General features: G+C 48.2%; 1 protein-coding gene across 2 annotated transcripts in view; it reads right to left on the minus strand.

Annotated features, from left to right (window-relative positions):
• The window catches only part of LOC146811578 (butyrophilin subfamily 1 member A1-like), a 92,486-nt gene extending 79,186 nt beyond the window's left edge, over window positions 1-13,300 (minus strand). Inside the window, exon 1 of one of the 2 annotated variants that reach the window (XM_085618555.1) lies at window positions 13,178-13,300. The gene's annotated coding sequence lies outside the window, so the exon portion shown is untranslated. Of the gene's footprint in view, window positions 1-13,004 lie in introns of both variants that reach the window. The other variant, XM_085618556.1, reaches the window with a different exon arrangement.
• Between the last annotated feature and the right edge of the window lie 1,203 nt (window positions 13,301-14,503).

Consider the following 14,503-nt stretch of genomic DNA (forward strand, 5'->3'; position numbering starts at 1 on the left):
CTCTCCACACCTCTCTCTCTCTCTCTCTCTACACACACCCCTCTCTCTCTCTCTACACACCCCTCTCTCTCTCTCTCTACACACCCCTCTCTCTCTCTCTCTCTACACACCCCCCCTCTCTCTCTCTCTCTCTAAGTGGCAGCCGGAGCCTGATAGCACTGCATGTTCTTTAAAAAAAAAAAAGCATTGGCATAGCCAATAGGTCTCGCCTTTGAGGCCTTATAAGTGTTTAACCATGCAACAGTTAATGTTGTTGCACCAAGGATATTGTGCTGCATGACTAAATACTTATAAGGTCCCAAAAGCGAGACCTATTGGCTATGCCAATGCTTGTTTCACTATGTAAAAGATTTTACTCATAGAATAGACCTTTGTTTACAGCTTCCAGGAAATATGGGCCATTTCCACTCCTCTCCCACCTTGAAAAGGGACTCACTCTTGCTCCTTACAAGAATAACTTTCCCTGGAGGGGAAGACAGAGCGGCTCTTCTGCTATGGGGGAGGAGCGTTGCCCACCGCTTTCAAGCAGCGCGAGAAGCAAAACATAATATGATAATAGCTTTCAGCTATTATCATTTTATGTTTGTGCTGCTTTGCGGGCGAGCGGTTGGGCGGGGGCTGCTCTGCTCTCATAGCAGGGCAGTGGAGGAGTGGTTTTCCCACTTCTAAGTGTGCAATGACTGTAAGGTGAGACCCTCTCGGGCCGCCCAAACCAGTCATGCACACTTTCCCCATGCAGACTGCATTACCGCCTGCATGGAGAACATGCCCGCCCCTCCAGCCCCTGGCTGGGCGCCGTATCACGGCAGCCAGACCAACCACAATGCTGCATTGCAGCGTTGTGATTGGCTTAGGGAGGGGAGCCTGGCTGCCTGCTTGCTGTTCCTGAAGATGGAGGCAGGAGAGCCAGAGAAGAGATGCGGGACCCAGTGGCAAGGTAAGTTTTTTTTTTTTGCTCACTCCCTCCCGCAATTGCGACCCCCCTGCAGCCCTCCCATGACCCCCCACACTTGCCCCCTCACCCGTGAGCCATGCTGGCCGCCGCTGGGGGAGAACCTGCAAAATGTTTGTGAATACCCATAAATTGGAGTGGCTTTTGGCTGGAACCTCCTCCTTTCAGTTTCTGGTCAGAGATCTCCAGCAACAATGAACAACACCCGGGTCGTTGGCAGTAGTGAATCCGACCTTGGCTGAAAATGTCTGCTGGTCCTGGATCTGCAACTTAGGATCATGTATTTCCCAGTTACAGAGCACTTTTTATGCACATAAGAGTATCTTGTGTCCTCAGATTAGCAATGTCAAGTTATTTGTACCCAAGCAAGTGTGTTTTTGTAATAACTTACTGGGGAGGGGTGGGTGGATGGGTAAATGGCTGGGTGGATGGATAGATGAATGGTTTAGTGTGTAAATGTAACAACCGGGTCAAAGCTGTATTAATAGTTATTTTACTTAGAAAAACATATAGTGAGAAACATTTAGTTAACTGACTACATTTTTGGCTTCGATTTGAAAAGTCTTTGAAAACAAGATGTTAAAATTGCATTTATTTTATAATCTTTACCTGGACCATAAAAGTAAAAACTGCTGAAATCTCTGGGTGACAGTCCGGGGAAATGACAGACTACTGCGGGAATCAGACCTGGAATTACCGATTCCCCATGTCATTTCTCTTTTCTCAGTAGACCCTCAGGTACTCATAATCGGGCATATTTGCCACAAGCCCCGAAATTACTAGTATACAAGGTGTCGGTATTTCTGAGGGTGGGGAAAATCTACACCATTTCCTGGGCCTCTAGAATGAGGGCATTAGACTAAGAAATCATTCAGCAAATGATACAGACTGAAATCACACTAGCCGTCTGTTCAAACAAATCGAAATCAATCACTTGCTCACAGTTGCAGGAGTTTTTGAAGGAGGCAAGGGTTCTGGGTTGATTTCTGTTAAGATTTACAAAGGGTCACATAGGCATGCACAATGCAACGCTTGTAGGCCTTTAAAGTGATAAGTAAACTCAGTGGCGGCCTCCGCTAACGTGGAGGAGCGTCGCCTCACTGCTTTATTATTATTATCATTTTATTTTCTGCCGGTACGGAGTCTTTGTGGGGCGGGGCTGCTCACAGAGCGGGGGAGGAGTGGTTTGCACTCCCAATGAGCATGAGTGATTGGCAAACAGTCATGCTAACATATTATGTTCTCCATGCAGGCTGCATTACAGCCTGCGAGGAGAGCATACCCACCCTTCCAGCCCCTGGCTGAGCGCCGCATTGCAGCGCTGGGATTGGCTACAGAGAGCGTGGGAGCCCTGGTGCTTCCTGTTTCCCCCAATAAGCCAGGAAGAGGATGTAGGAAGTTGGGTTTCTGTTGCAGTAACCCCCCACTTTTTGCCAGATTTCTGATGCACTTTGGCTTGATGTGCCCTGGGTCCCTGCCAATCAGGTTCCCAGGGCCTGTGCTTTTTCCCAAAACTGTACCTTTGTACCCCCAATTGGCACATCTCTGGCCACATGCAAGTCCCTTGTAAAAGGTACCATGGGTACTAAGGGCACTGTGACCAGGAAGGCATCTAAGGGCTGCAGCACATATTGTGCCACCCTTAGAGGTCCTGTACCTTAACATACTGCCATTGCAGGCTGCATGTTTTGGTGTAGAGAAAAGTGAAGAGTCGACATGGCACACATTCCTGTGTGCCATGCCTGCCACCCACTGCCTATAGTATAGGTAAGACACCCCTCTAGCTGGGTGCACTATACCACTGATGAGGGTACAGTTGCATGAGCACTGTACCCGTACAGTTGCATGAGCACTGTACCCCTACGGTGTCTATGTCCATTCTTAGACATTGTAAGTGCAGTAAAGCCATAAAGAGTATATGGTCTGGGAGTTTGTCATTACAAACTCCACGGCACTATAATGGCCTTACTGAATTCTGGGAAGTTTGGTAGCAAACTTCTCAGCATTATAAACCCACTCTGATGCCAGTGTGGGATTTACTATAATATGCACTCAGAGGACATCTTAGAGATGCCCTCTGAAAAACGACCGGCCTCTGGTGGGTTCCCTGACTGGTAAACACCAGCCTGCCACCACAAGATATGTTTCTGGACCCCTGGGGTGGGAGCCTTCGCTCCCAGAAACAAAGATTTTCCTGGGCAGAGGTATTCACACCTCCCACAGGTCAGGAAGAGCCTTCTGCGGCAGGGGAGCTTCAAAGACCTTGCCGCCTTTGTAACGCAACCCCCAGCCTCTCCTGCTATCAGGTGCAGGCCTCCTTCTTGTCTCCCATCCTTTTCGGCGGGAAAACATGCAGGAAACATTAGAGCAGCCCAGAAGGTGTGTCCTCTTCTGCCAATCCCACCCCTCAGGTGGGGGAGGCAAGGTGAAGCCCATTCTTCAGTGCCCGACATCTTGCAGATGGCAGGCACTCTCCAATCAGTGTTAGGGATTGTGCCCACTCCCCCACTTGGGGTGAGCACACCAAGGGTGTAGTCACCCTATGGTCAGTAGCCCATTGACCTTGAGATCCCTAAAATGCCCCCTAAATACAGTATTCAGGTGGCTGTCCTGAACCAAGAAGGCAGATTCCTGATATCTGCGAAGAAGAAGGACGAACGAAGACACCCAGCAGAGGAGACTGCAGAGAGCAACTGACTTGGCCCCAGCCCTAACAGCCCGTCTGCATTTTTACAGAGATCTTGTGCCAAAAATCGCCTTGTCCTGCAGCCAGCGTCCACCAGAACCCCTGAGAGGACTGACTGCCTTCCACAAAGACCGGATCTCCTGTGAACAGCAGCTCAGCGAGGCCCCCCAGTGCTCCAGAGTCTGATTCCACCATGGGTTGACCCCTCCAGGACTCCCCGACGTCGTCTGCAGCCTCTGCACGGAGACCCCCCCAATCGCGAATGGCCCGCAAAGATGAAATCAGACCTCAAAAGACACCCCTGCATCCAGCCACCTTGCGCTCTGGAGGAGAGAACCTGTGGTGCACCTATGTCCCCAAGCCCTCAATCTTACCGGCTGTTGGTTCCTCCCGGAAGTCTTCCTGGACCGAGCCTGCAGCCAAAAAACAAAAACGGCAATCCCCATTGAAAACACAGGGCACCTGACGCCAAAACAGCACCCGGCTGCCTTTGTGCCGCTATGAGGGCACCTTGTGTGCTAACTCAGATCCCCCTTTGCCCTGAGCTTAAGTCCAGGAGCTTTGCTCCCACAACCTTGTGGCCTGCTGTGAACAACCACCAAACAGAGGCCCCCTATCCTCAATTGGATAACATTGGGTCTCAGCACTCTGCACCCGGCCGCCCTAGTGCTGCTGAGGGTGCTTTGAGAGTGCATCCTCAACCCTGGGAGAACCCTGATTCTATCCCCAGAAAGCCAGCTCCCACAACCTGTAAACCGGTATTTCCTCCCATAAGATTGCATTGGCTGTTTTTCTTTAAAAATTGTTATTAAGTGTGGTTGGTTTGTATGGAACTGTAGGAAATTGCAAATATACAAAAACTGATGTACTTACCTTTTCTCTAGGAAGTGTCCCAGTGTGATATCTAGGCACATCACACTGAGTAGAAAAGTAAACTTAAAAAGTAATCTGTAAAGTAATCAAAAGTAATCTAACAGTAATTTCATCTGTATTCAAAGTATTTACAAACCTGCTCGCTTGTATTGTTCAACCTGCCTTGAAAAGTACCATTTACACTTACCTGTGCCAGGCTTGCTTGGTTCTAGGAAATAAATATAATTAAATCATATTTTTATACAAACAAATTGGTCTGAGTTCAGTCTTTGAATGTGTGATGTCGTTTCTTGTCGTGAGTATGTACAATAAATGCTTAGCACCACCCTCTGATAAAGTCTTACTGCCCGCCCACACTACCACTAATAGAGAGTAAGGTATTATTTACTTTCACCTCTGCCTATCTTTGGGGTTCCACTGGACTCTGTGCACACTATACCTCACTTTGGTATAGTACATACAGAGCCAGCTTCCTACAGAGGACGCAGGAGAGGCAGCGGTGGCCGGCCAGCCGTCCGGCCGGGAGGTAAGTGATACATTTTTTTAAACCAAACCCCCCCACCCCTTCCCACCCACCCTGCCCCACTGCTGCTTCCAGGTAGCAGCCGCCACTGAGTAAACTGACATAAATCTTTGCATGGCGCCAGCTCCTGCACAAACTTTAGTAAATGTGGACTTCTGTCAGTATGTGCCTCAACTGTTATACAGTTATAGTGGCTATTACTATTAGGAACAGGCCACATGTGGATTAGGAAGGCATTGGTGGGTTTGTGAGATCTTTCCCCTTCATTGGACACCCTGAACCTGGCTAGTTTGGTGTCAGTTGCTGGGGTGTCTGAACAATCCCGGACATGGTTCACGCCCATGCTTTACTGCAAGTTGGACTTTTTGTGTTTCAATGGCTCAGTGGACATTCAACAGGTTTTTACTCTCTGAAACTCTTGGTGTTGGCATTGAAGCCTTCCCTTGCCATTGTTTCTATGCCATCCTGAGATCCATAAGGGTAGATTTTCCTATCATGTGCGGATGATACACAGCTGCACCTGAGGCTCCAAGGGACATAGGAGAGCATAGAAAATAATGAATTATTATTCAGTCAAATTGTGGAGTGGATTCGCCGAATGAGCCCGGTCTTGAAGGAGCAGACAGAGAATATGTTTCTTAGGATCTCCCTGGGCACCATTCATTCTGAGAGAAAGCGCATGGATGTCATTTAAGGGGTCTCCAGGGGTCGCAGTAGCGACTCCTAGCTTGCACTGCCTTTGCTGCCCCTGGCCTCAGAAGTGGCAAGACCAGTGCCAAGAACACACAGGGGTCTTGCATTATCGGAGTCAGGCTCTAACCTTGTTTTCTGCTCACATTTATTACTTTGTGACCAGTGGCGGCTCGCAGAGGGAGTGCTGCGGGGTGGTGAGGCAGGGGAGGGGCAGGGTGGGGGGAAGTGGAGTCGGACATACGACGGCAAAGGACAGCAAGGAGAAAAGTAAGTAAATAAATAAATAAAACTATTTACCTTGCCCTCGCTGCATCACCATCTCAGCGATGCAGCAAGCGCAAGGTAAATAGTTTTATTTATTGATTTACTTACTTTACTCCTTACCGTCGTATGGTCGACTCCACTACCCCCCACCCTGCCCCTCCTCTCACCCGCCCCACCGCCCCGCAGCACTCCCTCTGCGAGCCACCACTGATAGTGACTAATAGTTTATTATTCACTATTGGTGACATAAAAAGTGGAGCAACAAGATCTGGACCTTCACTGGTCTCTGAGGTAAGAAAAAAGAATAAAGTTTGAACTGAACTGAATTATTGGCAAAAAATCATTTTTTGTCTGCTGAGGTTGGAAATCAACATATTTACCATCAGCTACTCAACTTTTAAAAACATTCTTATTTCACACATGAAGAATTAGTACTAGTGGGTCATTCAAATTCTTGGGTGGTCAATTTGTTTTACTAGTATCCGATTGCCTAGGCGTCACCACCCTCAGTAAGTCAGTTTTGCTTTTCGACCTTACTGCCAAACTGAAAGACAAAGTCCAAAAGGTAGGTTCTTGGCATTTCAGTGAGCTTACAGTAGCACCCAGTCCCGGGTGTTCTAAAACAACAGGGAATACTTGGTACAAGGATTCCCCCGGTTTCCAGAGTACCATTGGCCTAATGGAGAAGCACCTGCAGGTGATTACATTTGTTGGATTACAGTTAACCCTGGGCGGAGTTCGCGGAGTGGGAAAAAAACTCCGCCGCGCTCCGCGGAGCTCTGCAATCAGTGGAGTGCGATAGAAAAATGCTGTTCGTGGTGATTGCACAGTGCTGGATACTTGTCCGCGCTGTGCAATCATTGCAAACGGCACCATGCACAGCGCAAGCTTTCCTTTTCTGCCACTCGAGTAGATTTTTACTCGAGCGGCAGCTTTCTCAATGCGAATGGGCACTTTCTCAATGCGAGCGGTCACGAGCATACGCGACCACTCACAATGAGAAACCTGACCCCTCCACATGGAGGGATCTCACCTGGAGGTTTATTTTCCACTCTCGCCAACTTGATGTTGACGATCGTGAACGAGGAAAATCTCGACGGGAGGTGGATTTTCCTCACTTGCCAACTTGACGTTGGTGAACGCGAGCAAGGAAAAATACTGCGTGAAGCAGAGTTTTTCGGAACTCCGCGAGCTCCACGTAACGCAGAGTGCAGAAAACACAGCAAACTCCGCGAGCAGAGCGGAGTTCACCACCCAGGGTTAATTACAGTACACAAGCATCATCATTCACTCACACTACTAGTGGGCCAGCAGGAAACCACGATGGGCTTACTCCGCCAGTCAGTACGCCTATAATGTGTGCATGTCGTTGGACAGAGTTCATATTCCAGGCCCATTTCCTGCTTGATCGCTATGCTACAAATGCACCAAGGGTGCTGGACTGTGGCATTTGTGAGAGTGGATTTGTTGTATTAATAATGCACTCATAATGAGGCCTTGTGTGCCTGAAAGACCATTGGGCTTCGAGGGCAAGACCGGAAGCTCTCGCAAGGATATATTCAGTCCAACTACAATGACCCTTGTGAGGGCTCGGGTTTAGTATGCTCTTAAGCGCTTTCAAATCGCGTACCATTGCTGCGCAATTTAATCCTGTGCCAGCCATGCAAGAGGCATGCTGATTTGGTGGTTTCGCTAGTGTATGGCTTCACACCATGCAGCTCAATTTCTTTGCCTTGAAAGGTCCATGGGATATCCCTTGCCCACACCCGTAAACCATGAATAGTACCTCCTAGGAAGGCCCCACCCGCACTTCCCAGCATGGTTGATAATATAACATGCAATAATTTTACATTTGTCATGAGGGAATGAAACAATGCAGATACTTCTCACCAGGGGTGCTTTTCTTGTAGTGGGGCAATGCTGGAGCTTCAAAGCACGGAGGCTGTTTTTTCATTGGGGAAGGGCTGTATCCTCAAAAGAGGTGTGTTTCTGTCACTAGGACAGTTCTGACACTTCTTGGCAGGCTTGTTCTGCAATTACTGTCACAAGTAGGAAGAACGTGAAAACTCACAGAACACATCACAATACATTAACCACACTCAACCCAGCTCCACCTCCTCATACTCTTTGACTTTATGCTTCTATTTGACCATGTACAGCACTCAGGCACCTTTATGCAGGGCCTTTTCAAGGCACTCATTAACATCCCCACTCTGCGGAACAGGGCCATGGTGGAATACCGCAAACACAAGGAGATGATGGAGAGAGAGCTGAAACTTTTCAGACACTCACCCCCAGTCACAGATCTAGGTTGAATCCATCATCGTTCTTTAACTCACTTCGCCACCCCAGTTCGACCCAGCCATATGCAAATCAGTCTTGACCCTGTGCCTCATGGGAACAGTCCAGCCCGAACTGCCAAGACAGGTCTCACCTGGACCGGAAACAAGCATCCTGGGACCTGTTTCGGGGTAACACCCCTCATCAGCCAGGATAGCTTGAATCCAGTGGAAAAGTGTGCAAGGGACCCACTTCTTGGCATACCCTAGCCGACTTAGGGCAAAGAAAGCAAACACAAGGGAATACCACTATCACACAAGTTCACAACTCTCCCAACCCTATTTACCTCACATTAAATTGATACAAAGACCGAAAGACCACAAAGCAACAGGATATATTTCCTAGATATCAGATTTTAGTTTAGTTTGGTGGGGGAAGTAAACATATAAAAATGTCCTCTTCATGTTGAATGTACACATTTGTCAGCTGATCACTGGTAAACACAGAAGGATTATGGCGAAGACCTACAAGAACACTGGGGAATGTCCCTGCAGTCAAGTCGGGGCTGGCAATAAAGCACATTGGCCCTCAACACAGGGCAGAGAATGAAGGGCCAAGCACCCATTGATCCAGTCACACAAACAGTGCTCTCTAGTACTTAATTTGTAAAAGAATAAGTGCTGGGGCTAAAGTTTTGCTCAGAACAATGTGGCCAGCACGTTCGATGGTCAGGGCGCCAAATACCAAAGCTGCTTGGTCTTGATTGCACCTCTTGGCACTTAAAACCACCACCAAACTCTCCCTACCCCTTAATCTCACTCACACAGGTTCCTTTAATTCTTACTTTCTACCTTTGCGACTGGTTTTCTGTCTTTCTTCTCCTCTTTCTTTCCTCCTTTGGTGGTTTTCTCTCCCTTGCTCTGGATCAAAATTTGTTGAGGAAAAATAAGCGCCAGTCCCCAAAAAAGAGTGCCAGTCTGCCCTACCTGCAACCACCAGCCCAAAGTGAAGATTGGTGCTCTCACTCTTCAGGTGAAAAACTGGGCAACATCGGGCGCAGACGAGCTTGTGCTACCTAGTAACAAAGCTCCTCGGTCCCTCTTGCCAGTTGCATCAAATTACCTTGCACCTGCTACTCCAGGCGCTTACATAAGTACTAGGATATGTGGAAGGCTTTTTTCAGCATGGTGCATGTAACCCAAAGGCCATATTTGTGGCTAAGGACACTTGAAATAGGCACCCATTGGGAGCAGAGGTGGTTCAGAAAGGCAGTCCCCCCCCCACCCTGGGTTTTGCCAGGGAGTGGTGCTTGACCACATGCCAGGGGTTAGTGATGTTATGAGGGGGGGGGGGGCATGGCTTAGCTAGGATTTAGATTTATGTCATGGCAAATGTTGGCCTTTTCCAACCAGATTCTTTTGTCATGTGGGGTTTGGGGCAGCCTTACCTGTTATCCCCCCTCTCCACCCTGTAGATGCAGTTGTTGGCTTGGGGGAGCACTGGGGTTGATTAGGATTGCAGTTGTATTTTGGAAGAGGTTTCTGTTTTGTGGTTGGTCATTTAACACTGTGCAGGTTGTCTTTGATGGTTCAGGTTTGTGGGCTCTCATTGTGTTTGCTGCTGTAGGACAGGTTGAGAACAAGAGGGGAGCTCATGACTCGATATTGGATGGGTTATATCTTTACTGAGCAGGCGTATCGAGCTTAGGGGGAGGGGAAGTGGAAATGTGTTATTATGGTATCTGCACGCATCGAATGAAACAAAGGTGGGAAGCGGGGCAAAAGGAAGCAGTTGGGAAGGGCTGAGAGTTTGTTTGGTGATTTACACAGGTTGCTGATGTGAGTTGGTTGTTTGGGCAATTGAGAGGCGTAAGAGTAGGGGTGTTAGGAATTTGTTATATACAGGGGGTGGCTAGTACCCTTTGAAGGTGGTGGGGCGAGTGAAGTGACACACCACTTCTAAAAAAATAAATTAAAAAAACACCCCTCCCTCCAAAAGCCCAAACTAACATACCCCCTCCCTCCAAAAGCCTAAATAAAAACATAACACAAACTACAAAATAAAACACAACCACTACACTTACAAGCATTACGCATATCAAATTTTAAAAAAAAAAAACTGCCCTTACCCCTGCGCGTCCTTCTCAGTGTTCTTGTCCTTCTCCAATGTATGAAGAGCTCCCCTAACCAATCCAGACACTGCTCTCATGCTGTTAACGAGCATGAGAGAAGCGCCTGGACTGGATGGAGCGGGCTTGCTGGACGCTTCTTCAGGCCCTATAGGTCTGTGCATAGTCTCGCTTGAAGGTGTGCATGCCACTTTGGCCGGCGCAATACAGCCAGCCAAAGTGACATGCACACTTTGAAGCGTCCAGTCAGCCCCGCTTCAGACCTCCTCTGCTGCCACATAGGACACGACCAGCATGTGTCTGGATTCGAGGCTGGCACTGCTGCAGCGCGCACTGCGCCTGTAAAAATAAAATGGCATTGAAATCTTTTCATAGCCATTTTATTTTTTCCTGGATGGCTTGCAGCAGGCAGGGGAGGGAGCGACACTCCCCCGCCCTCGAGAAGAAACCGCCCCCTGTTATATTTCAGTGGGATAGAACTTTATCTTGTTTGCCTAATAGTCATCTGGTGGCCTATGGACGTGTCCTATTAACGCAGCCTTTTGCACCATAATTCTCCTGGGCTAGGCTGTAGTTATTGTCATGTTTCACCCTATGTGTGTGGCAGGTGGCAGTATGGCCTGTAGTTTATCTGATGATATGTCCCCTAACCCATACACACCATTTCTCCAATCGTACAAAATACCCCAGACTGGATGCCCAATTACGTGGTGCAGATCTGCGTCTGTTGCCCAGAAGGTAGAAGTGATAGAGCAGCCCTGCTGTTGTCAGTTTCCATTACACATTCTTCTGTAAGAGGGTGACTGAGAAGTGATGTCAGCTGGCTGTAGGCATATAAGGGTCTCCAACCAGTAGCTCGTGAGCTCTCTAGCTACCTCGGAGTAGCTCACCTGTGTGCAGACCAGCTTATTAAATTAGAAAGCTTTTGCCTGGTTGAATTTTATACATATAAAAAAATTGAAATTATACAACATTAATAATATTAGTAGCTCTCAATGCCTCTCATTGAACATAAGTAGCTTTCAGTACAGAAAAGGGTGGAGACCCATACAAACCCTACTACCTTCCCCCTTTCTGTTGCTCGAATTCCCCAGCGGTGTGTCAGTGCCACACTTCCCCTGCACACCTCCTTCACCCAACACCTCCTTCCCGGAGAGCCAGAAAGCGAATGGGCAAACACAGGAGCACTGATAGTCCAATGCGGTCTTTAATTTATTCCCAAAGAAGCTGCTATGAGAATGACACAGGATTATCCAGTTCAAGCCCTGACACCTGCCGTGTAATATAGGAACATGAAAGTTCCTTCTTCGCCTCGGGCACACCTACTAAAAACTGGGGCTTTAAACTTTACACTACTGTTTGGACCTCAACCCTTCCCCGGCACAAAAACCTTTTTTAAGGCACACAAATGCCAAATTTGCATTTTTGTTTTGACCAGTACGGATAAAATGTAGTGCCTGCCCCACAGGCTGAAAACAGAGGGGCATATTTACAAACATTTCACGCAATGCAGCGGAGCAAGTGAAGTCGGTTTGCTGCGTTGAGAGGGAGAGAGCAGACCTGTGACATATTTTCAGAGAAATGGCGCATTTCTGCTCTCTTCCTGAGTTAGCTCACTTTGGGCTGGCTAGCACCAACGCAGGCACCCTTGTGCCATTGTGAAAGGTTGCCTGCCTTATGGTCAAGTTAGATGCAGAATGGGGTACCTTTGTGCACAAAAACTATCCTTGGAAGCCATTTCCTCTTTGTACGTGCGCTGGAGAATAATTCACACGCGCAAAGCGGAAATAACGACGAGAAATAAATATTTTTCCTCGTTACACCAGCCTCAGGGAGGCAAACCATTTTGGCACAAACCCATGTCAACATATCTTTGAAAATATGGGTTTGCATCAAAATTCATAGTGGATTCACAGAAACGTCCATACACCACCCATCAAAAGCCCCTCTAATGCAAGGCAACGCAAGGCAGCGCTGTGCGGTGCATTACTTTTTTTTTCTTCCAACGCCTAGTAAATCGACATGTGATGTCGCTTAGTAAATCCCAAAAAGGAACTTGCATTGGGCCACAAAAGGTGATGCAACCCTGACGCAAAATCTTTGTACATCTGGGCCCACATCTTTAAGTTCACAGAGGCGTGGGAATCAGTGGCGCAGCAGATGCAGTCGCTATGGGGCCCAAGGTTTTGAGGGTCCCCTTACCTCCCAATTATTGATATTATTAACCACTCAACACTGGACAAAGGGGCCCATTTCCATGCTTGCGTCGAGCCAGAGGCGCAACTAGAGCCAAATTTTGGGGGGGGGGGGGGGGGGGGGAGAGAATAAGAAAAACTTTCGGGGGGGGCTGAATCTTTAAGCAATAGGCAGGGTGGAGCTGCAGGGGCTCTTAGTAGGGGTGAAACAACAGCAAGGCCTCATTAACATGCAAATGGTCTTTTAAAGACCTGTGAAGTGCTCGGGTCGGCTGTGTGTGTGCCCGGGAAGTTGTCTCATCCCTGGCTGCCACACACGAGGGGGGGGGGGGGTTTAAGCCCTTTGAGTCCAATGAGTGTTGCGCGCCTGCGTTGTTGAGCCTATGGAACCCGACACCACTGGCACTTACCTGTCGAGTGCTGAGATGAGAGACGGAGCTGCGGTGATATAGCGCACTGACTCCTCTCAGGCCTCTGAAGGGCACTCACTCCTTCCTCTGAGACCTCTACTGGAGTGACGCCTCTGAAGTGCACTCACTCCTCTCAGGCCTCTGCTGGAGTGACGTCTTTAAAGTGCACTCACCTCTGTCAGGCCACTGCTGGAGTGACGCCCCGCTACTCTCCTCAGCGGTGATTCGTTCCTCCGCCTCCCACTTCTGCTCGGAATCAGGTTCTGAATAGGCTTTGTTCCTTGTTAGGCAAAGATGTGTGCAACGCAGTATCATCGTTGCTCTATTTATGTGTTATTTTATTTCACAATATTTCTCGATGTAGCAAGTGCAGTAACTAGAACATTGCCACAGGTGTTGAGTCGGGAGGGGCGGGGCCATTAAAGCCCTCCCTTCCTCAGGGGCAGAGAAACCAGCTTCTCTGATCGAAAATAATTCCATATACAGCACAATTGGCGCTACATAAGATACAATACACCTGTGGATAATCATGAGCACTACGCCTATATATATATATATAGAGAGAGAAATTATGTATTTCATAATTTAGTGGGGGGGGGGGGGGGGTAGGTTGTACAGTGCCATTTCAGACCGACCCCTAGCCGCACATCAAACCTGGGACATGATAATTAAGGAGTCAGAGATGGTGAAAGTTATAAATAGGAATGAATTCGCCTGAATGTCTTTGAGCCTAGATGTGTGCAGAGAGCAAATATGCAGAGGATCCAAGTGCTGGAAGCAAGCTGTCACGCACCTGGTGTGGTGTGCCTCTGATGTGGCCAGGATACATCTCAAGAAATGTTTGATGCTATCCACCCACCTCTAGCCGCTCCATATCCGAGGAAACCTTGTGTAGACTTCTTACTGCAGAGAATGGACCTACTGAAGTGTACCAAAAGTGATGGATGGGATGCTTTAATTAGTCGCAGCCACCGGTAATTAGTCGGAGCTACATTCCAGTCTATCATTATTTTGCACACCATCTAACCTCAGTTTGGACCCAGCCATATGTTAATCAGCCTTGGCCCTGCTCCTCATGGGAACAGTCCAGCCTGAACTGCCAGGCCAGGTCCTAACTGAACTGGAATACAAGCATCCCAGGGCCGGTTGTGCTCTAGTTATGGGCTCATCAGCCGGATGTAGCTTGATTCCAGTGACACGGTGTGCACCGAACCCACATCTGGGCATACCCGTCCCACTTACAGTGACACACTAAAGTATACAAAAATTGGTGGATGGAATGCCTGACTGACAATCTCAGCCACTGGCAATTACTCGGGGATGATGCCACAAGTAATTACCAGTAGCTGAGATTAATTCAAGCATTCCTTTCATTACTTTTTTGTATACTTTAGAGAATGAACTATCATCAGTGATGCCTGAGCACTGACATTTACAGAGACATTATTTCAGATGTTCCATTGTAGAGGATCCGGCAGAGGCTGCAGCGGGTGTCGATC

The sequence above is a fragment of the Triturus cristatus genome, chromosome 7 (assembly GCF_964204655.1).
Source record: "Triturus cristatus chromosome 7, aTriCri1.1, whole genome shotgun sequence".
NCBI classification, from domain to species: domain Eukaryota; kingdom Metazoa; phylum Chordata; class Amphibia; order Caudata; family Salamandridae; genus Triturus; species Triturus cristatus.